At 36.4% G+C, this 23,673-nt stretch overlaps 2 protein-coding genes across 5 annotated transcripts in view; one reads left to right on the top strand and one right to left on the bottom strand.

The window, feature by feature from the left end:
- LOC145672021 (type-1 angiotensin II receptor-associated protein) overlaps positions 1-2,013 on the bottom strand; it is a 42,899-nt gene extending 40,886 nt beyond the window's left edge. Inside the window, exon 1 of the mRNA XM_081741209.1 lies at positions 1,874-2,013. The gene's annotated coding sequence lies outside the window, so the exon portion shown is untranslated. The remainder of the gene's footprint in view (positions 1-1,873) is intronic.
- Positions 2,014-15,918: 13,905 nt separating this feature from the next.
- Positions 15,919-23,673, top strand: part of LOC145672020 (uncharacterized) — a 39,911-nt gene continuing 32,156 nt past the window's right edge. The window contains exon 1 of one of the 4 annotated variants that reach the window (XM_081741204.1): positions 15,919-15,955. The gene's annotated coding sequence lies outside the window, so the exon portion shown is untranslated. The other 3 variants (XM_081741205.1, XM_081741208.1, XM_081741207.1) reach the window with 3 other exon arrangements.

Here is a 23,673-nt window from a genome sequence, read left to right as displayed (position 1 = left end):
TTATGCTTTGTGGAGCGGCACAGATTATTGAAATTGGGCAGAAATTGTAGCATATGTAGAAAGGCATCTAAAATAAAGAAATGGAGGAATAATTACATATTTAAAGCGAATATCGTGTTGATGGTGTCAAGTCTCATTGACAAACTTGACAGTGAAAGGTGCATTTTTCGAGGACAATTAAATTAATGTTGTTAACGGCATTCTCGTTTACGCGCATACGAACCGTCATTGGCGTCCTGCTTCCTACGAATATATCCTCTCGCTGCCACTAGGTATCTGCGTTCCTGCCCTGACTCGGTTAGATACTATTCGTGCTTTTTAGTGGACACCTAGCACACGTCCCTTTGTGGTTTTTACACTAGTTTTTATGGTACATTTTTGAACACGGTACTTATACCCCAAAACGGTGAAGTTCTCTTAAAGTGAATGTGCGCAGAGGATTTTCTCCGAAACATTTTAGGATGGCATTCAATATCTCCCCCAACTCCTTTCATCGTTCAAGAACCGAGTACTTTGATTTTGTCTAAATTGTGATAAAGGTAGAAGTACTTCTAACTCCCTTAGCTAGCTGTTCCTAGCTCAGCTACATTTTGTAAAATAAGTAACACACTGTAATTCTTATATGTACAAGATTGGGGGAGATACTAAATATCACCCACATTTTATAAGGCAGCAACAGTGAATTTCCTGAAAAATGCCAAAATTTTAACGATTCTAAGACTGAAAATAGAGGGCCTATTTTACGGCACAAAGACCCATAGCGCTTCACTACATCATGGGCTGCTTATCGAGTAGGTGATAAAAACCACACTTTGCATTTCCATCTTACCATACACGTAAGATATTCGAGTACTCGTACATTTATTTTCCAAATTAACGTAACACATTTCTTCGTATATTTTAAAAATCCATGATTACCTAAACCGCACAGGGGTTAAATTCCAAAGTTGGGCGTCCGTTTGCAGCGAAATTTTTAAAATTTACAGGAAATATATGGGTAATTTGATTGTTTGTGTGCTTGATAATATATAAGAGTCTCGAAAAATCTGTTTATTTGTTATATATAAGCGGTTATAAACATGGGACTATATGGCGAGCGGAGGGAACTACTTGGCGCAAGATAACCGAACAGTTGCATTGTGGAAAAGAAACGAGCATTTATGTTATCAACATGGCGAATGTACAAGGGCAATGAACTAACAGTTTTAACATTTGTGAAGCAATACGTTGATAACGAGCAAAATCTTTTAAAAGTTTGTGAAGAGCACGGATTAATGAACCTAATAACAAATTGCAGAAAGTGTGGAAAGGAGATAACAGTGAAAAAACTTGACGAAAGCGGACGCCCAACTTCGGAATATATGCCCCGCACAGGGCTAATGTTTAGTAGAAGGGGTCCAGAAATTGTTTCTAAAAATGTTGCAATTCCGATCATTTCTGTCCACATTAGGACAGTTTAGGTGTTCAGATTAGGTTACGTTAGTTTATGTTACATTATGTTAATGTAGGGGTCCAGCATAATTTTCCAAAAAAGGATAGAATTTCGCTTTTATACTAACACTAGGTTAGTTCAAGTTAGGTTAGGTTAGGTTACGTTATGTTAGGTCTAAGAACTTACATTATCCATTTCTCCTGTAAATTTTGTGTTCTTGGACCCCTTTCTGCTAAACATAACCCCCGCACAGAAATATTATTTCTTATGCTGGTGTATTACCAATGTGTGTGTGTGTCTGTGTCTATGCGAAGCTTAATGACACAGCTGTGTCAAAAAACCGAATTATATGTTTTACGTACTTCCCTACAGAGAAAGTTATACTCCCGGACAATTTTTCGTATATACCTGATTATGACTAATGTATACCTAAAAACATACCAATTACACAAACAGCTATATCAGAGATATTTTATGTAAACATCAAACAATATCACATGATTATGCATGAAAACAGGATTGAATCAATGTTGCCAATCAGTTAACATGAGAAAGTCTTGTCTTCTTCACCATTTAAAGGTGTTTGTATAAGAAAGTCGTATGCATGTCTCGGATATTTCCTGCCAACGGACTCTTTTTTCTCTTTAGAAGCACATTTGGCCAGGGCCGTGCCTTGGGAGGGGGTTTAGCGGGGCAACGGCCCCGGGCGCCGAAGTAAGAGGACGAAAAAAGGAAAAAGATAAGAAAAATTACTTGGAATATATGTATGGGGGCGCCGTCATATACTCTCACCCCGGGCGCTCATTTTCCACGGCACGTTCCTGCATTTGGCAAATACTATTAAATAGAGCAAAAATAAAAGTGATACATTTTATTAATTTTTATGCTTTAGGAACTATGAATTCATGGTTTTATCACAGAATACAAAAACTATTTAGAAATAAAGCTTTATTACAGTTTTATTAATACAGGGACGTTTTAAAATAATTTGCGCTCCTCGACAAAGCACAAATTTAACGCCCCTTGTGAAACAGGTATTATTGGTTTTGTTCTTTGTCGAGTAAGTTTAGATTTTCTTTTTGCCAGAGGGGGAACTAGGCAAACCACCATAGTTTTCATCTTTATATTCTTTACTAACAAACAAAGTACAGTGAAACCTCTCTAAAGCGGACAGACGTGGGGAATCAAAAATTGTCCGCTATAGAGAGGAGTCTGCCTTAGAGAGGTTTCAATATTTTCATACGTAAATTAGTAAACAAGGTAATATGCAATTAGAAAAAATATTTCTGCATGAATCATATATTTATGAATAGGGGTCTATCACCAAAATAATACTGTACCTGCATATCCTCCGCCATCCAATATTTTATGTTCGAGGCACAACATGGAAATAAGATGTTATAGTTCTCTGCACTTTACACTTATCATTACTTAATACGTTTTCAGTATGTTGCTTTAATTTGTGGGTTAATTGCAGTCCAATAATGTCTCTTTTGAGACAATATGCGTACCAGCGGGCAAAAAATATCAAACTTATCTTCTGCTTGGTTAGAGATTCCAGCAGGACTGTAGCGTAACGTGTCATCCCAAACGGCGGGCAATTGTCAATAACATTTTTGTGTGTAAAACAGCTTGGATGGGAGTGGGATACAAACAAAGGACATGAGAGTGTTGTTGAACACAGACGCTTCGTCTGGGTTGCTGAGCAGACAGTTGAGGAGGCAATTGTTGTTACAATGATTACTTGGTGACACACGTATGAATTACTAAAAATGTATTTTTACACTACTTTTCAACTTGTTTCTACAGAAAGTGTCCGTAATACGGAGGTAAATAACACCTATAAAAGACAGAAAAGACAAGGTACGTAAATATTGGTGTTTGGTTTCATAACTGATATATTAATTTAATTTTCTGCGGTAGTAGTGTCTGCATGTCGCTTTTTAAACAAATTAGGCTTTTAAGAACACATGTAAAATTCTTAATGGACATTTGCATCTATGGACAAGTTGCGAAGTAGCTTGTAATCAGGGCTTTATTTCTGCTAAAAAGGTCAAATGTTCGTAGTTATCGTGTTACAGAATAGTAGTGTAATAAATGCTACGTGTAATTATCAGTCTGATTCTTGTGTAGAGGCTACCACGAAATTACCTTACTATAACGAAATTACCTGTGCTTCGTGACAGTAAAAATGCCTCATCCACAGTATTCACATATGAAATTGACTGCACACGCAATTGAAGACTCCATCAACGATAATTAATTGCCTAAACCTTAGATACGGCTAGGCCTGTCAACTAACCTTTACTGTGGTCCACTTCCCTTCCAATCTGTCTATAGCGTAACCTCCTGCTTATCTTGACCTTTTCGCTTATAGTAAAAATCCAAGATCCCGTTTTGTCAATGTTATGTTTACGTTTATTCATAGTGATAGTTAGGCCTATTTTGCCTCTTTCGATGCCACCCAAGAAAGGAAAATACCGAGCATATGAGCAGAAAGATCTTGTGAGGACAGCTAAAATGGTGAACAAGGCTAATCTTTATATATAGTCTCAAAAGAAATGAAAATTTCTTTGAATATCCTAAACAATTTCCTCAACAGAGAAGAGACGAAGTCTAGCTGATATTGAAAATGAAACATATGCTGCAGTGCCAAAAATGGGAAGACCTATTGCATTGACCTGAACTGGAATTAAAAGTTTATCACTACATTATCAATATGCAGGAAGCTGGCTTTGGACTTATGGTAAAGCAAATCAGGAGTATCGCATACAAGATTGCTAAATCAACAGGAAGAAAAATCTTTTTCAATAACATTGAAAGTGAAAGTGTAAATAAATGGTGGTAGGGTAAGTTCAAGAAAAGGTACGGACTAACTCTGAGAGTTCCGGCCAAAAGACGAAAGCAGATAAATTCATCCGCAAAATGTCTGAACGAACTTAGTCCTACTACTACTGACAGAAAGCAAGTTGGTCAACTGAGAAAGCTCTCGGTCTCTTACCCTACTAACGTGCAAAATAATAACTCTGCTTATCAACCTTAGACTTCACGATCTTCCTATCACAGTAAAGCTAGGCCTATCCGTAAGAAACAGGCAGTTCATGATTATGATTGGGATTGTGGCGTGTGTGCTGAATCCTATGAAGATAGTGTGCATGATGAATTAGGGGATAAGTGGATCCAATGTTCTTTCTGTTTAGTGTCATACCATGTGCGTTGTCAAAAGCAGGACGACAGATCGGATGTGTTTATGTGTGATTATTGCGCCACTACTCCTTCAAGTTCTGATGAGGACTGACTGTTACACGAACTTGTTCAAACGAACTTTGTTTTTGTTTGTGGACCTAATTTGTGTGTGCTTGTATGTGTGGTTTGCTATTAAAAATTGATGAGGCATATTTACATACCCACATGTCATACTGGATAGGCCCTAGGTAGTCCTATAGACTAGAGTTAGCTTATTTTGTGGATCAAACGATTTATAACTGCAAGGCGCTTCATTCCTGTTGATATTTCGTTCCTATGTTCAATCAGTATCATTATATTGTACTAATTACAGTGTTATCACGAATATACCGACCTACTATCAAGAACTTTCCTTACCTCTCACGAAATTACCTGTGCATGTTTTTATTTTATAAACTAACTTTATACACACTACAGGATGTATGCAGAGTAAACAATACAGCGGAACAATATTAAGCAATGTACGCACTATCAATATGCAGCCTTACTTTTTGTTTAGATTTTAGCTTTTAGTAGAAGTGTCGACTATAGTGATTTATCACGACCATACCTTACTTTACCCTATATGCTCTACAGAGCTTTGCGTATGTATACAGAGAAATTTCCTCTTTTTATGTGAGGAAAAATTGAAAATTCAATATTAATAATAATATATTTCTTTAACTTCTCGGGGTAAGGAAAAAGCAGGAGAGTGTTTACTTTTCATTTTCTTTCGCAGTAGATCAGTAGAACATAGAAAAAACAGATCTGCAAAACCAGTAGATCTGGCAACACTGGATTAAAGCCTGCAGAAAGTACATCGTCAACAGAACGGTAACAGAAATAGGCTCAAGCGCCTAACAGCCATTAGCCGTTAGTCTAGCAGTCATTAGTAGTCTAGTGAATAATGTAACGGACTCTCCTACAGGTATTAACTTTAACATTTGTCCGAATCCTCTGTAGCCAAGCCGCTTTTTTAAAAAAAACATATTTGAATGCTAGAAATCTATAAATAATTATATCATAGCTATGTAATACAGTACATTAGTAAACACGTATATTCTACATTAACTTAAGCTAATCTTTTCATTCGGCACTTCCTGAATAAAGGAAAAGAAAATTAAATATTATATAAACGATACCCCTTTCCACCTGAGGAGCGGAACTTCTGAAATGTTAAGCACGTATTTCCTTGTTGGACTTCTAAACTATGTTATCCATAAGTATTAGAAGTCTTATAAAATGTCTATGTCCATTCGTCCGTCCGTCTGAAGGCAGATATCAGGGGAAAATATTAAGAGATAAAGAGAAGCGGTATTTTGTAATAGATTCAGCGTCCCAAAAATCAGTTCCATCTCCTCGTTAACCATCTATTCAAACCAGAAGTGGTTTATCACCATAGAACAAAATTGTCTAAATTCGACACGAAATTAGAGTTCAAAGAGTATAATCTGATTAGCTTAATCTAGGAATCATGGCATAACGTTACAGGATCTGTTCATGAACAATAAGTAGTGTCAAATACAGAAGTATCTAAGTTGATCGTCTCTGATCTCCACAACAAAGTGAAAACAACATTATTATTACATTTCATTCTTTAATGATAAATAGGTATTTCCTTTGGTCAGTGTTTTGCCAAATTTCATTCTGTTAGTACTATAAGGTTCTTAAGTGAAATCAATAATACGTACAAGTGATAAAGAATCTTCCAAAATACTTAAAATGCAATGTATTAAGAAAAATATTTGCACTAATCTAAATACCCTAGACATTGAACTTAGGCTGTTGACCGTGTTTATTGAATCCATGCAGTCAAAATATAAGCGCTTTAAACTTTTAAAGTTGTACATATTAAAACAAAAGTAATTGATTTGATAACATAATAATATGCCATAAGGAATGTTTGGTAAACTTATGCTTTTGATGGTGAAGGATAAATTATATATCTGCTGCTACTAACCTGTGGCTGAATAATACAGAGCTAACACCAGTATTGACAAATAATTTGCATACCTCTAGCAAATCAAAGAAATGGACGGTACAGACGAAAGAAAGAGTGGATGATATAATGGGAGTTTCATTATGTGTGGCTTAGCCTTTGTACTAAGCCAGTTCCTGAGGTTTTTACCCCAACAAAGCCGTTTGTGTCTCCGTCTTCTTTTGACATGGAAGAAAGTGAATTTCAGTTGGTAATTTCCTGATTTTTCTCGCCATACATCTCTTTTTGGCGACACCCAGCCGTTTGAAGTGTCCACGATTTACGTCAAGAATGCTTGACTTTTATATCAAGCCTTTATTTATGTCTACATGCTGATGCCTTCATCCCATGTTTGAGTTATCATTGTTTGAGTTATGCTGTGGATTGCCACGCTAAATATTGTGTTCCTGTCTTCTTTCGTTGTGGAAGAATGTTTTGAAGTGTCTTCGATTTACTTTAGGTGTGCTTGACTTTATATCAAGCCTTTTTATGTCTGCAGGCCTGTGTCTGCAACCTAAGCGATTCACCTTTATCTGCATCTTGTCCTGCATTGTAACACTGAGTGTTATGTACGGCTTCAAGTTGAGTATTACTTCCACCGGAGCTGTAGTGGGAGTATATTTTCTAATTGCTTGAAGATGGATGGAATATTTCTTTTGCCATTAAGCAAACTCCGGTTGTGAATGGTGTAATGAAAATGTTAAGAGAAAGTATGTACCAATTAATAATGTCTTAGTGAAACTCTGTGCTCTTATCATCTTTCTTTGTGGTGTATACATTTTTAAGTGTTTTTGCTGAAATTTCTTATTTGCATTTATTCGATTTTACTTTTTTCTGTTTTTATTTACTCACATGTAAGTTTCCAATGTCAGTTATTTTACTTGTAGACAAGTATTGTGACGCTGAGTCCAAAAATATGGTTACATTGCTCTTTATTGAAGGAATTGAGAAGGCTATTTTGAATTAATATGCATTGTAAAAGACATTTTTCTCTCTTGACTTATCACAACCTAGCAACAGAGACAGGAAATACGTAAAACCTCCTGAAGGTGACTGATGCTGCTTTTGTTGCGCAATTTTGTAGGAAGTTTACTTGTCGAAGTCTACTCATAGTCATCTTACAGGATACATAATCATGATTTTGATAACGTGATGCCGCATTAATGTGCGGAAATTGGTTAAATAGTTAGGAATCTATAGATAACTCTAGAAATCATGCTATTGAATTCTTCCGGCTGTGACAGTACACGTATGTGCGGCAGTCTCTAAGAGCCAATCAGAATGCAAAAGAGCAATAAATTTCCATATTTCTGGATCTGACGAAAAGGGTGTGCTGACTGTTATGAGGTTTGGGTGTGTCCTTCGTAAAATAATAAAAAGGGACCTCAAGGTCTCAGTAATTAATTCGGACACTCAGAGACGCAGAGATTAGGAGCATCGAGATCCAGCAATTCGGGACGTCAAGTTGCAAAGTGTTGGAAGACTCCTAATACAATGTATGTACAAGCACTTGTTACAATATTAATTTCAAGTCAAGAGATGTCATGCAGTACTATAAAATGATTTGTCAACCTATAGTAAAACTTTCAAGGTTGAGAACTGAAGTCGCATATTCGTATTTCATTTTCATCTCCAATAACTTAAATATTTGAATATCTTGCCTGTTAATCGATCTATATTTAGGTATTTAACTATCAAATAAACTATCAGATATTCCATTACTTTTGTTGAATCACTAAATGAAATGTTGTTGTATAATACAATTTTAGTTATGTAATAAACTTAAATATTTTATAACTTATGTTGTCATTCCCCTAGATTAAACCACTTTTCCCATGAAAATCATGATGTAAGTTGATTATATTTTCTTTGTGACATCCGCTACAGAATTAGCGTGATGCAGATCTCTAAGGAATGTGGAATTTACGAGCTAAGTAAACAGAAAGAGACTTCACATCGTCACAGTATATAATTGGAGTAACCTATGGCATTTGTAGTAAAATATGATACTACCATTACAATTTTTGGTACAACTTCTTGTCTTGTTGCGGTGAAAAATTCTACTGAATCAAGGAATTTTGTGTCATTCTTATGTTGGATAATCCGGCTATATTTGTGTTGACTATCTCCGTAAAAAGTGGAGAAAAGGTAGAAACAAAGTTATTACTGCATTAAAATGTCATCAACTTTCTTATTTTTATTTATTTTATCTTACTTTGCCCAATTATATTTTTACTTGTGTAAAGTATTGGAGTCATCCAAATTCTAGAGTACAACGTTTTCTTATTAAATTATAAAAGACAAACAAATATCCTAAGTTCAGGTTTTATTGGTATATCTTTGTTTCAGGTTACCTTAGGTTAAGTCAATAGATAAACCTGTGAAGTTCTTAAAGCAAGTGCGGGAAAAGGGTTTCCTCTTACTTATTCGTATGATTAAGCGAGAGGTAGCCTCGCTTAAGTCCGTTGTTATCCGTTCGCTTCCGTAAAGGACGCATTTAAGATTTTTGTTTTTACAGTTTAATTTCTCATCTGAGTCTTCCTGTACTCATAAAAAATAGCAGGATGGCGACCTCACTTTATTTCAGTGTTTCCACACTGAAGGATGCTAGTGTCTTAGAACCTTACGGCAGTTCGGGGCGCTAGAACCCAACAGATTTTAAAAGTGAGCATCAAAATATAAAGGAAAGAAATCCCTGCACACATCCATATAACGTGTTAAATCCTTATCAAAGGGGTTCAATTACTTCCAAAATTCACATTTTTGACCATTTTTACCCATGAAAGTTAACAAAATTTATAATGATATTTGTTAGGATCCTGTACTATTATACCAAATTGGGCAATTTCTAAACTTTAAGGGTGGACCAATGTACCTATGTCTTAAGAAATAGAATAGACCCCTTTATACGTCCACATAACCATATAGAGTAATAAGACCTCATCAAAGGAATAAAATGAGTTAATAACCGAACACGTGGTCGTACTAAATTTCGGCACTTTTGTCCATGTGAGGGAACGAGGTGGACCACACAAATTTATAGGGATACATATTTAGGTCCTGTACTATGATATCCAATTTTTAAATTGGAAAATTTCCAAAATTTAAGGGTGGGCCAAGGTACCCTTCTCAAAATTTAAGATTGGTGCACAAATATACCTGTGTCTTATAACAAAGAATGGACCAATATACATGCCCATATAACCATATAAAGTAGTAAGACCTCATCAAAGGGGATAAATTAGGTCAAAAACATCCGAAATTTGAATTCTTGGCAATTTTTTACACATAAAAGGGAACGAGATGGACCCCCAATACTGATAGAGGTACTGATAGGTATGGTCCTAGGCTACCTTACCAAATTTTTAGATTTGGCAATTTCCAAAATTTAAGGTGGATGGTCCTATGTACCCTTGCCCAAAATTAGGGGGTGGGCCAAGGTACCCCTCCCAAAGTCTAGAGGGGTGGTTCTAAGTACCCCTAGGTCATTGACCCTGGGCCAAGGTCATTGACCTTTGACCTATGACGTCACAAACTCGAGGTCAAAGTCCAAATTTGCCTGAACTGGGGCCATTACTACTAAAAGTTCTGAAATATCCGGTGACGGGTTTGGCCGCCATATTGGAAAAAGGCGGTCAAACCGTTATTTTAAAGGAAATAACTGATTCTCACTTTAATAGCTATACCTCACGTTGTATTGGCACTATAGATGTTACTTTTACTTCATTTGAATAACGAAGGACGACGCTTACAGACAGCATTCTACTACACATGGAGGAAGTAACAGTTTTTTTAAAGAAAAAAAGATCCCCAAACTTTCTCTTCTTCAGATTACTTTCTCTTAATCAGTTGACAATATCGTCCTCTTAGTGTAGCGATTAAACTTACATTAAATACAACATAATACGGAAAATACAGCTTCCAAGTTTCATTGGGACCATAATGATAGAAAAGAAATAACAGAACTTGTGTAGCAGGATTTTATCGGGGGTCCTGACCGTACACAAAATCATCTACGAGTCACCAAATTCTCTCCAATTTATAAATATTAACACTTATAAGGATAACGTGCACAGTCTACAATAGTTCCAATTAAAGAGGCTTTTAGGATATTTTCATATATCCGAAATGAAAGGCAATCGTAATTGTAGAATTCGTTAAGAACAGAGTGCCTTTTTCTGTACGCAGTGTCTCTAAATGCTGTCTGGATTTTAATAACGTTTATTACGTTTCAATAGTGTCCATGTTCGTATTTTCATCGGGATTGATTTCCTCATAATCGGTGCAACCTCTTCCATTATAAGGTATACACACCAGGTACATATCAGTTCTATATTTCTGCACTTAAATACGCGTTCCCTGCCCATCTTACAGCTACCATATATAAGTTAAAATAGAGAGTTCAGAGCTGGAGCTTTCACTGTCATGATTGGCTCCAAACACGTTTCAATCCTCTGCGATCCTCAGGAAGTAGAGGATAGCTTGTTACCCTTCTAGAGTTATATCTGAAGATAAACCCGAAATAAGTACTGATAAGCTGTTGCACTGGTAGGTGGCAAAGCTTCCAACTGAATTTCACTTGTGACGGGATATTTTGCAATAGCTTTCACGAATGCTCAATAACGCAGCTGATCTAAGGTGAGCGCTGACCTTGCAGCACGGTACAAAGTATGAAGAAACAATTCGCCAGGAGCAGTGACGGGTTCAGAGATCGCATTCTCATCGTTGAAAATGCCGACTTGTTTTCGTAGGTCTTTGCGTTTCTTCAGCAAATGGTATGCCTTTTACATTCCTTGGCGGTAACGAGTTGATGATAACACCTGTGACAGCATATAAAATGTTGAATGTGTCTTCATGTTTCCAAGATTTTCTTGCAATTTTCTTGAACTGAAGACTTTAGAAGGGACTTTTCCCTTGCTAGGTTTAATGGATATAACATCTATAAAGGTAACCAAGAAAGTTCTATCGCTTCTTTACCCACCACTTTCGAACATTGATATACCACGTAAAGCATACCTGGAAGATCAAAAACAGTCTCCATCATCATCGACGACCTGGATGAACATAAATTCCATCGCTACTCCTTTTAACATTGAATCTCCTATTACTAATACATATCCTTCCTGTAAAATATTTTTAACATTTGGATTTTGTTGCTTATTTCCTATATTTGCATTTGATCTTTTTCCTCTTTTCATTATTCTCCAGTATTTTTCTTCTTGTTCACTTACTGTGTGTTCTTTTTTATTCTGTGTAATTTGCTGTTTTTCTTCCCTGTTTTTTCTTTTCCTGTTCTTTTATTTCATTGTTTCCTTTTTCAGTTTCTTTATCTCTAATTGTCTCTATGTGTATTCTTTCCTCAGGATTACTCTGCTTAGTGTTGATTTTTCACATATTTCTTTTTCAGGTATGTTCTCTCTCTGCAGGTAAGTATTCTCTTCACTTACATTCTCACTTACTTCGGGACCTCTTTCTTTTGTGGCTTCTTTAAAATGTTGTTCCTTGTTTTTTTTGACGTTGTCACCTGCTTCGCGCGATTCTTCATTTCTGTTTTCTCTTGTTTTTTTATCATCTTCCGTTTCTGACTTCTTATCTCCTAAGTGTTTACCTGTGTTTGTTTGGTTTCTTCTCCGCATATACATGGCTTTTCTTGTATTTCTTTGTTCAGTTCGTCTATTTCTGTCTGAAGTTGCTGTATTATAGTTAATAGGTTTTGCACGTCTTCTGTTTTACTATATTTCCCTATCTTAGGTCTATCCATTCCCGTTTGCAATTTTCATAGCTCCAAAAACCTTCTATATCATTTTCATCTATTTTACGTTTTACTTTCTTCATTTTTTACGTCTCTACTTTCTGTTTCATCAGCTGTTAAACCTATACAGGGTAGGTGAAACCAATTACCGCACAGATCACAAACAACCATTTTCTCACCACTGTTCTTTCCTTTGTATTTACATTTTTGAAAGCAAAAAAATATTTTTACTTTTATCCATATTTATTTTAAATTTACACTTAAAATATGGTAGCTCTTTTACCAATTCATGTTATTTAGAAAAACATGCACTATTTTATCTACTAAAATATTAATTTTCTAACATATATTATTAACTACATCAGAAAGTATTAGTTACACCTGATGCACATACTGCAATACCTACTGGTTTTTACACCCTTTTGTGTAACTCTATATGTACTTTACCATCTAATTTGCGTTCTTTTCTTGTGGAGGAATTTTCAAGAAGCATAAATTTCTTGGACATCGCCATAGGCGTGCGCAAGGTGGGTGCCATGGGTGCCTTGGCACCCCCATTAGACAAACTTTTTTATGTAGAATTATTACAAACTGAGAAGAGATTGCGTGTAAATTATTTGCCGTCTGCATGTGTACCGTGCGTCGCCGACGCAGCGTTGGGTGAAATGACGCTATCTTTTCTTAGGAGAAAGGGGGGAGGACGACATTCCATATGGTGGTACTTTAGATCTGACATCCACATTCCCAATGTCCTGCTCACGCTAGTAGACATCACTGTTTAGTTCCGAAGTAGGCCACTGAGGTCCTTGATAAAACCTTGTTTTACTTATGTAAGTCTTATAAGTACAAGGGCACAATTTGTCTACTTACACCCTCATATCATTTTATCACTAATTTTGATTGTTGATAATCGCTGCTTTTCCTTATGCATAAACTCCTGTGCACAAAGTTACACTATTATACAGACGAATTGGCGGCTTATTTACAGATCTAGCTATTTTTATGCTGTGAACGTCTCAAATACTATTAGTTGGGAAGTCCATGTTTTTTTTCCTTTTACTTATTTGAATTAGTCCAAGCTTCAATCAGTTCGGCGCATATACAGACTATAAAGCGTATGGAATCTCCAGAATCCCGCTTTGTTTTCTGAAAGGCTACGACTTGTCCTATAACGGAGAACAGCTTTAACCTGTTCAGCTTCCATTTGAGATGCACAAATAATACAGCATTACCAATCAAGGACGCCGATTTTACAGAAGGTATATATATATATATATACAGGGTGCGCACGTAAAACCGGCCCGTAAAGTGAACACATAAAATGAAATGTAATGTATTGAATATGATTAACTACAACACATAAATGAAATGTAATGTATTGAATATGACTACTCACTTTCGCAGCAGCCTTCACAGCAGGTGCTGAAAGTGTCCTCCGCCCACTTCAACACACATGTGAAGACGATTGAGGAGATTCATATATACCCTTGTCAGTTCTTGTGTTGTAATGCTATTGGTGACATCCTGGATCCTGGTCTTGAGGTCTTCAATTGTGTGTGGATTTGTTTCGTATACTCTTCCTTTTAACAGTCCCCATGAGCATTAGTGGATCCAAGAAACCACTGGCAACATTGCTTAACAGCCATGAACAGAAATGCACCCTCTTCTGCAGGTCAGGCTCCTTCAGTTCTTGCACAACACTTATCCGGTACGGTTTTAACTTCAGTCCCCTTAAAACACGTCTGCAACTTCTCTCACTCGCATGAACCTGTTGACTCAATCTCCTGGTTGACTTTCAAGGACTTCTTGTCATTATCTCCTCCACCTGCATCTTTAATTCAGGTGTGCAGACAGATGGTCGTCTGTTCCTGGGAGCATTTTGAACCGATCCTGTACGCCGCCATTTTTCAATCAATTCCTGAATGGTGCTTTTTGCTGGCACAGAATGTCCTGGAAACTCCCGAAACAAATTCTTTGTTTTCACAAAAGATCCAGTGAGAATGAACCCTTCAACAATGGCAACACGCTCGGGTATCGAATACGGCATTATCACACACTGACACTCACCCGGCTTAACACAACGAGGCCTTTTTCTCAACTGGTTTCGACAAGTTTCACTGGCTGCGGCTGCACGTGACTGCAGCAGGTCACGTAAGTCGACCCCACCTCGACACGCCATCTCTTGGTAGGAAGGTAGATTATGTAAGTGTTGCCAAACACACAATATACCAGAATATTACGACGGGCCGGTTTTACGTGCCGCACCCTGTATATATATATATATATATATATATATATATATATATATATATATATATAAAGATTTTAAGACAAATTGCAGTCAAATTATGCGAAATATTGTATATTCACAAATACAGTGGGGGAACCCACATGAGCTTTGGCCCAGGATCGGCGCCCTTGCTTCCAGTGTTTGTACATTACACTTCCTACACGAAACTGCACGCAGTCTACAAATTTTTATATTAGAATGATGGTACCGGATAAGTACTTGGTATGAATTACCGATATTTGTAAAGAAACGTAGGTCTGTGTATTTTCTGATACAGACATAGGAACTACATTTTGATAGTTTATCAAATGTCCCACAAAAATGTCAACTAAGGAACAGAAAAAAGACCGTGAATGGTTTGCCTTGGTTGCTCTTTATATCCAAGAATATCATCCCAACCGTAAGCAGTGGAAGGTTTACGGGCTTTGGGGCTTTCAGGCTGAAGCCCGCCCAAATTGCAGGATTTCCTTTTAAAAATCTAATGTTAGTCATTTCTATGCGTATAAGCTTGAAGCCTTCCCCCCCAAAGTCTAGTGATTTCTAAAAAAGGAAGCCTTTCTGAATGAAGTCCCTCTCAAACTATTTTCCTGGATCCGCCACTATTCATAATTTATTTTCCAAGAAGAAATATATTCCGGCGTCTACATATATGAAATTTACCTAAAATTAGAAGGCAGGAAAGTATCAGTAATAATGATTTCCTATCTAAGAAGTTACTTTGGATCGGTGCAAAGTACCCCCGATTAGAGGCTAAAATCATCTATTTTCCAGTTTTATTTTTTTCTATGACTTTAATACGTTTCACACTTCAATTTCAAGTATCGCTTCGAAGTCCATAAAAATAGGAGAACCGACTTCAACTTACCATTTTGGGCCCCCATGGAGGGACCCATATGAGCCTTGGGAGGACCTGGGCCTCCGGCCCCTCAGGATCGGAGCCCTTGTTACCAATTATCTCTAAAAGCTTGAGTAAATGGTGAAGTAAGGCCTATGTGTGCAAGTTTTTTTTTTTTTTAACTTTTAACTTTGATTTTATTGAAGTGAAATTGATCATAAAGTAAAATATATAAATTGTACTAAAAGAAGATTATTGTCAAGGTACTGTGAGAGATTTACATTTTGAGATGTAGAAAAAGAAAATTATCACGCATAATTTATAGCGACTTTTCACTCCAAATTGGAGTTATTTCAGCTTCCATTTAGCGATTTTTTGTGTCAACGTTTTGGTAACTATGCCAAACTGTAACTTTCTGATGGCATGGCAATACTGACCCGGAGGCAAGTTGACAAGATATCGTGTATATTTGCGGTGTTATTCTTTTACAATTCGAGATATCCAAGCTAGTATTTCTTTTTGAGCATTTCATTTTTAAATTGCCAAACAAAAATAAAAGATGAAAATGAACATATAAATCTAATCGTTGAATTTTATAGTTGTGTGGTATCTCACTTCGTGGGTAAACACATTAATGCATTGTAGCAGAAAGTTCGGGGTATGTTTAGTACAAGGGGTCCAGAAGTAAAAAACGCAAAATTTACAGGAGAAATGAGTGATACAATTACTTAGACGTAACATAACGTAACCAAATCTAACCTAACCTAACATAAACTAACGTAAGCTAACCTGAACTAACCTAAACTAACGTAATATTAGTAGAAATAAGCGAAATTCTATCATTTTTTGGAAAATTATGCGGGATTCTTACACTAATATAACATAAACTAAACTAACCTAACGTAACCTAAACTAGCCTAACCTAACTTAAACTAACCAACCCTACCCCAAACTAACCGAATGTGAGCAGAAATTACCAAAATTGTAACATTTTTTAGAGAAAAGAGCTGGACCCCTTCTGCTAAACATAGGCCGAAAGTTCTCTCTTACTGCTTTATAAAATGATTCTTGAGGGGTGGAGTTGCATCAGTAAGCTTAGGTTGACCTTAGGAGAATTAAATAGAGATTCAGTGTATGTACATATGCCATAAAAACGACAGGGTAAACCGTTGGCCATTTCAGTAATTTTTTCGATTCTTCGGCTCAGTGATTTGATTTTTCGGTTGCGGTTAGCCCATATGTATAGATTATCAGCTAGGTTGGTTCCTTTTTGTACCAAATCAATATTTAATTCAGGTAATATAAGCGAGCGAGCGTTAGCGAGTAAAGGCAGGTTAGAGCCCCGAAGGGCAAGTTGTTTTCTATCTTTGGTTTATTGAACGATTCATTAAATGATATGCCCAAAGTAAAGACGGATATAGTATAGGACAGTATTAAAGTACGAACTCACTTGGGTGCTGGTCAAGTTCAGACACAACATTTTACAAAATTTACAGATAAAATTCAAAACTACTTGGAAAGACATGTTTATAAGGAACAATTTTGGACAGGCGGCAGAATAAAATAGTGATTAATTCACATGCATTTTAGATTTACAAGTTTAGTGTTACTCGTGTGAAATCATTAGGAGTGCTTTATAATACTTAAAAATAAGCGAGTGCGTATAAAATCAACTGTATTAGATACCATCTTTTATCGGCAGAGTATTTATACACAGTGTATTAAAGCTGTATATTATATTTACAATTGTAACGTTACAAGTGTGGTGCTATATTAACTCGTATTACAGAGAACTGACATGTTTTTAGTTATTTTCATTATACGCATGCCCACAGTCGGCGATGCTACTGCTCCCTTCGTACGCTTCCTTGTGTAAAAGCGCGGGCTCACCAGCTTCGCTGTGCACTGGCTTGTTTAGATACTATTTGTACTTTGTAGTGGGCACCTAGCACAGTTCAGTTTGTGTTTTTTGCACTATTTCTTATGACAAATATCTAGACCTGTGTTTATAGCAAATCATGAAAGAACTATAATTCTTTAATACATTTCTGGTGGCCCGTTAAACTTCATCTATCCAATTTGGATTATTGTCATGTCGCTCAGTAAAAAGATTTTTCAATAATTATATTTTACACCGATCACTTCGTTCCAATCACCGTGGCATTTATCTTTTTAATTTATTTTTATCTAATATTCTTCACAGCCCTTCCTCACGATTTCTAACATCTTATAGATTTTGTTTTCTTTTTAATTCTGCAGGAAGCACCATATCATCTACAAACCGCAATCATTCTACCTCCTACTGAAATGCCGTCTTCATTTTGTAGGCTCTTTTTCACTATCTCTTCTAGATAAACATTAAATAATATAGGCGAGAGACAACATCCCTATTAAACTCCACTTCCAATTGTACTCTCCTCTATATTTCCTCCACTATTCTTTTTAATTCTGCAGGAAGCACCATATCATCTACAAACCGCAATCATTCTACCTCCTACTGAAATACCGTCTTCATTTTGTAGGCTCTTTTTCACTATCTCTTCTAGATAAACATTAAATAATATAGGCGAGAGACAACATCCTTATTAAACTCCCCTTCCAACTGTACTCTCCTCTATATTTCCTCCACTATTCTTTTTAATTCTGCAGGAAGCACCATATCATCTACAAACCGCAATCATTCTACCTCCTACTGAAATACCGTCTTCATTTTGTAGGCTCTTTTTCACTATCTCTTCTAGATAAACATTAAATAATATAGGCGAGAGACAACATCCCTATTAAACTCCCCTTCTAACTGTACTCTCCTCTATATTTCCTCCACTATTCTTTTTAATTCTGCAGGAAGCACCATATCATCTACAAACCGCAATCATTCTACCTCCTACTGAAATGCCGTCTTCATTTTGTAGGCTCTTTTTCACTATCTCTTCTAGATAAACATTAAATAATATAGGCGAGAGACAACATCCCTATTAAACTCCCCTTCCAACTGTACTCTCCTCTATATTTCCTCCACTATTCTTTTTAATTCTGCAGGAAGCACCATATCATCTACAAACCGCAATCATTCTACCTCCTACTGAAATACCGTCTTCATTTTGTAGGCTCTTTTTCACTATCTCTTCTAGATAAACATTAAATAATATAGGCAAGAGACAACATCCCTATTAAACTCCCCTTCCAATTGTACTCTCCTCTATATTTCCTCCACTATTCTTTTTAATTCTGCAGGAAGCACCATATCATCTACAAACCGCAATCATTCTACCTCCTACTGAAATACCGTCTTCATTTTGTAGGCTCTTTTTCACTATCTCTTCTAGATAAACATTAAATAATATAGGCGAAAGACAACATCCCTATTAAACTCCCCTTCCAACTGTACTCTCCTCTATATTTCCTCCACTATTCTTTTTAATTCTGCAGGAAGCACCATATCATCTACAAACCGCAATCATTCTACCTCCTACTGAAATACCGTCTTCATTTTGTAGGCTCTTTTTCACTATCTCTTCTAGATAAACATTAAATAATATAGGCGAGAGACAACATCCCTATTAAACTCCCCTTCCAACTGTACTCTCCTCTATATTTCCTCCACTATTCTTTTTAATTCTGCAGGAAGCACCATATCATCTACAAACCGCAATCATTCTACCTCCTACTGAAATGCCGTCTTCATTTTGTAGGCTCTTTTTCACTATCTCTTCTAGATAAACATTAAATAATATAGGCGAGAGACAACATCCCTATTAAACTCCCCTTCCAACTGTACTCTCCTCTGTATTTCCTCCACTATTCTTTTTAATTCTGCAGGAAGCACCATATCATCTACAAACCGCAATCATTCTACCTCCTACTGAAATGCCGTCTTCATTTTGTAGGCTTTTTTTCACTATCTCTTCTAGATAAACATTAAATAATATAGGCGAGAGACAACATCCCTATTGAACTCCCCTTCCTATTGTACTCTCCTCTATATTTCCTCCACTATTCCTTTTAATTCTGCAGGAAGCAGCATATCATCTACAAACCGCAATCATTCTACCTCCTACTGAAATACCGTCTTCATTTTGTAGGCTCTTTTTCACTATCTCTTCTAGATAAACATTAAATAATATAGGCGAGAGACAACATCCCTATTAAAGTCCCCTTCCTATTGTACTCTCCTCTGTCATTTTCTTCTCTATTCTAAGACTTACTTGTTGGTTTATGTTTACGTTCCTTATGAATCTTGTATCTTTTCATTCCAACTCAAGATTTTTAGAGCTCCCAACAATTCCTAGCTCATGGAGTCAAAAGCCTTCTCTAGATCAATAAGTGCTATATCATCTGCAAACCGTATACACCTAATCATTCTACCTCCTACTGAAATACCGTCTTCATTTTGTATGCTCTTTTTCACTATCTCTTCTAGATAGATATTAAATAATGTAAGCGGGAGACAGCTTCCCTTCGAATTGCACTTCCCTTTCTCATTTCCTTACCTATTCTAACAATTACTTGTTGATTCGTATATAAGTTTCTTATGAGTCTTCGATCCTTCCATTCCAACCCAAACTTCTGTAGAACTTCCAACAATAGTTCTCAATTCTTGTTTCCAAAAGCCTTTTATAGATCAATAAATACCACATATAACTCTCAATTTTTCTATAAACCTTTCATTGATCACCTTTTACCCTTGAGTAATTTATATAGATGATAATGAGAACGAATCTATAGACAGGTTTGCGGATGAGTACTTGCTGTTATATGTAACATATGTGGACGAAGAAAAGAACTCTTGTTGTTTTTATAAATTAGTGCCTGTAGAAAACGCCGATGCAAAATCCCTTGAAGAGAAATCTATTCAAGCGTTTTCCGAAGATGGCTTAGGTATTTTTAATCTTAAAGAAAAGCTGGTTGAATTTGGTTCGGACGAGGCTGCAGTGTTTACTGGGAGAAACGAAGGTGTTGCTGCTCAAGTTAGAAGAAATGTCAATCCGTGTCTAATTAGCGTATACTGCATGGCACATCGAATGGATCTTGTTTCTGGAAGAGTTTTTGGGGTTGTGAATGCTGGTCACAACTTCGAATGTTTGTTAGGCGAACTTCACAAGGTGTTCAGTAAGTCATCTACAGCTGCAAAACTTAAAAGTATCGTGACAGTCACAGGTGCCGCAGGGCTGCTGAAAATCTAAAGATTGTTTCACATACACTATTTCAAATGACAAGGATGCATTACTTTCAGTCTTTACATATTTTTCTTGTATGATGCAATTCCTACTTTTGTAGTATGAAAATAATGACCATTTCAACAGAAACAGTTTTAAACTGAGTGGTATTTTAAAAAAAATGTCAGGGGGAAAAGAACATTCTATTGCTCGGTTTTCTTCTGGATATTGCGTCCATTCTTTCTAATATTAGCAAAACGATGCAAAAGGAATTTGTACAATGGAATAGAGGAAAAATTGAATCTGCAATCCAAGCTCTGAGAGAAATGCGTATGAAAGATGATGTCTACCTAAGTCTTTGTAAAGAAAAGTATTTAGTGCACTGCAGACAAGCGTCTGATACAGGGAGTGATGATAGTGAGTTTGATCAAATAAGGCGGCAGGTAATCCAAGGTTTAGTGGACGAAGTGAAAAGAAGGTTTCCTTCTAATGTTGTGCTAAAGTGCTTATCAGTTTGTGAAAATAAAGATCGTAATAGCATGACTGGTTTATACGGTAACGTAGACTTATATAAAGTAGCTCAATTGTTTGGATTGAATCCTGATACTGCAGTGTCAGAAAGGTTTGGTTTGATTTAGTTTAACGTTCCACGATTATGCCTACAAGGCTAAAGGAGACTTGGACCTACTGATTATGATGGGATCCAAACCACTTTGGTCGTTCAACTGTACCCCACCTGAAATTGAACCAAGGACCACGCTAAACGAAGTCAAGCATGCTAGCCACCAGTCCAAGCGGGGGTTCTGCAGTGTCAGAATAGAGAGAGTGCAAGTCAAGTTCTATGTCGGTAAATGATTTTCAGGTTCTTAAAGCCTTAACGCGGAAACTTCGTTCTGTGCCATTATCATCTGCTGCCTGTGAACGTGGATTAAGTGTTGTTCATATTAAAAGTTCCGAAAGAACCGTATGTTGGCGAGTACCTTTGCAATCTTTATTGACAATTAAACTCAATGGATCTCCTTTAAAATTATGGGATGCTGTTACTGCTGCTCATACATGGTTTCTTCTGCCCATCACATGTTCAACTGTCGTTATACACGGAAAGAAAATGAAGAGAAGTTTAATCTTAATTTTTTCTAAGGTAAGATACGTTATTGCAAACTATATTTTAGGTTTATAAATACAGTAACACAATCATTCAATGCTCGTATTATTGTGGCTCTCCCCGCTGATCTAGTGTCTAGCACGCGCAAACAATCTTTGTTGCACGGGGTCCCAGGTTCGATTCTTGGTGGGAGCGCCTTACAAAATATTGAACGATTACCGTGGTTCGGATTCCACCTTAAACTGTAAGTCCATATCTCATAGCCTCGCTGCTGAAAAGGAACACTAAACTTAAATAAGCAAATCAGTCGTATTATTGTATTTGTGCTTTTATTTTCTAGTTTAACGGTCTACGAATATTCATCAATGCTAAGGAAGACGGTCATGATGAGATAAATTATAATGGTGGATTAAGATAGTGGAAGGAAACGGAAGGACTCCGAGAAGACCCACTCACAATTGTTTGTATACTACAAGCAGAATTTGGCGCGAGGTAGAATCCAGCCAGGGATCCCACGCATCTGAGGCGAGCGCTCTACCAAAGATTCAACACGGCTTTTCGTTGTGCTTTCAAGTATTTGTATTGAAATCATATCTGTTATTTATAATAATATATTCTTGCTAATAATACAATATAAATACATAGTATTATTTAGATTTATAAAAGTGACCGGATATCTGAGCGACCAAACTAAAACACTAAATAATTAGCGAAGAAACGGGAATTTCATAAATAATAATAATAACTATATTCTGACTCTAAAGCTCATGGGGATCTATGGCTGACCAGGTGGAGCGTTTTAAGTTAGTAGTTCTAATGATTGGTTAGGACATCGGTTCTCAGGCACTATTATTTGCGACTTTTAGATCTCATACCGCTATTTTCGTAAATGAAGTCTTCAATATGATGATAAACACAAGGGTACTGTGCTTCCACGGGAGTCTAACTGTGGACCATACACACCGAAGTGTATATTAAATGCAGTAGGTAAGTGTACCAATTTTGGTTAAATGAATAAATAACATTAAAGTATTTTTTAAATAAGAATGCCGACTAGTTTGAACATTTCTTATTTGTAGTAGTAGTAGTAGTAATCCATTTCAACTTTTTGGAGGCCCCACGAAGCATTAGTGTGGATCGCTGAACTTCTTCTTCTCCCTCCATTTTCAAATGATTCGCACCGTGATATTAATCCTAGATATTTAAAAATATCCCCTTTATCAAAAATATTATTCGATATTTTAACGCATTCATAATTTGCAGTATTATGATCCCGACGAACTTTATGTATTTAGTTTTCTCTGCATTTACTTCTAAACTCATGTCCCTGCAAGCATTCAATAAGATTTCTATTCTCCTATCATCCTCTATTAAATTTACATAATCAGCATATGCCATAACCTGGTGAACCGCATTTAACTCTAGGCCCTGGTTACTATCTTTGATTTTCCTTATAGCGTATTCCAGAACAAAGTTGAATAATAATGGCATCCCCTTGTTCCACGCCATTCTCGACGTGAAAGCTTGTCGACAGAAAATTTCCTACCCGGACTTCACTTTGGGATTCATTTAAACATATCTTAATTAATCTAATTAGCTTTTTCGGTATTCCAAATTCTGTAAGAATGTTGTACAATTCTTCTCTCTCAACCGAGTCGTAAGCGTTACTAAAATTAATAAATAGTTGATGTACCGGGGCATTGTATTCCCACTTCTTTTCGAGCATTTGTCAAATGGTAAATATTTGGTCGATATTTAATCGATTTCTTCTAAATCTGCACTGATCAATCTTACTAATAGAATGTTTGAGAGGATTTTATAGGACGTTGACAGAAGAGAAATGCCTCCATAATTATTGCAGTGAGTTTTGTCGCCTTTCATGTAAATTGGAACAATTTCT

Source organism: Thermobia domestica, chromosome 15 (assembly GCF_964235325.1).
Source record: "Thermobia domestica chromosome 15, izTheDome1.hap1.1, whole genome shotgun sequence".
Classification (NCBI taxonomy): Eukaryota; Metazoa; Arthropoda; class Insecta; order Zygentoma; family Lepismatidae; genus Thermobia; species Thermobia domestica.
Note: the sequence above shows the minus strand (reverse complement) of the source record. Positions and strands in the feature narration are given on the sequence as shown.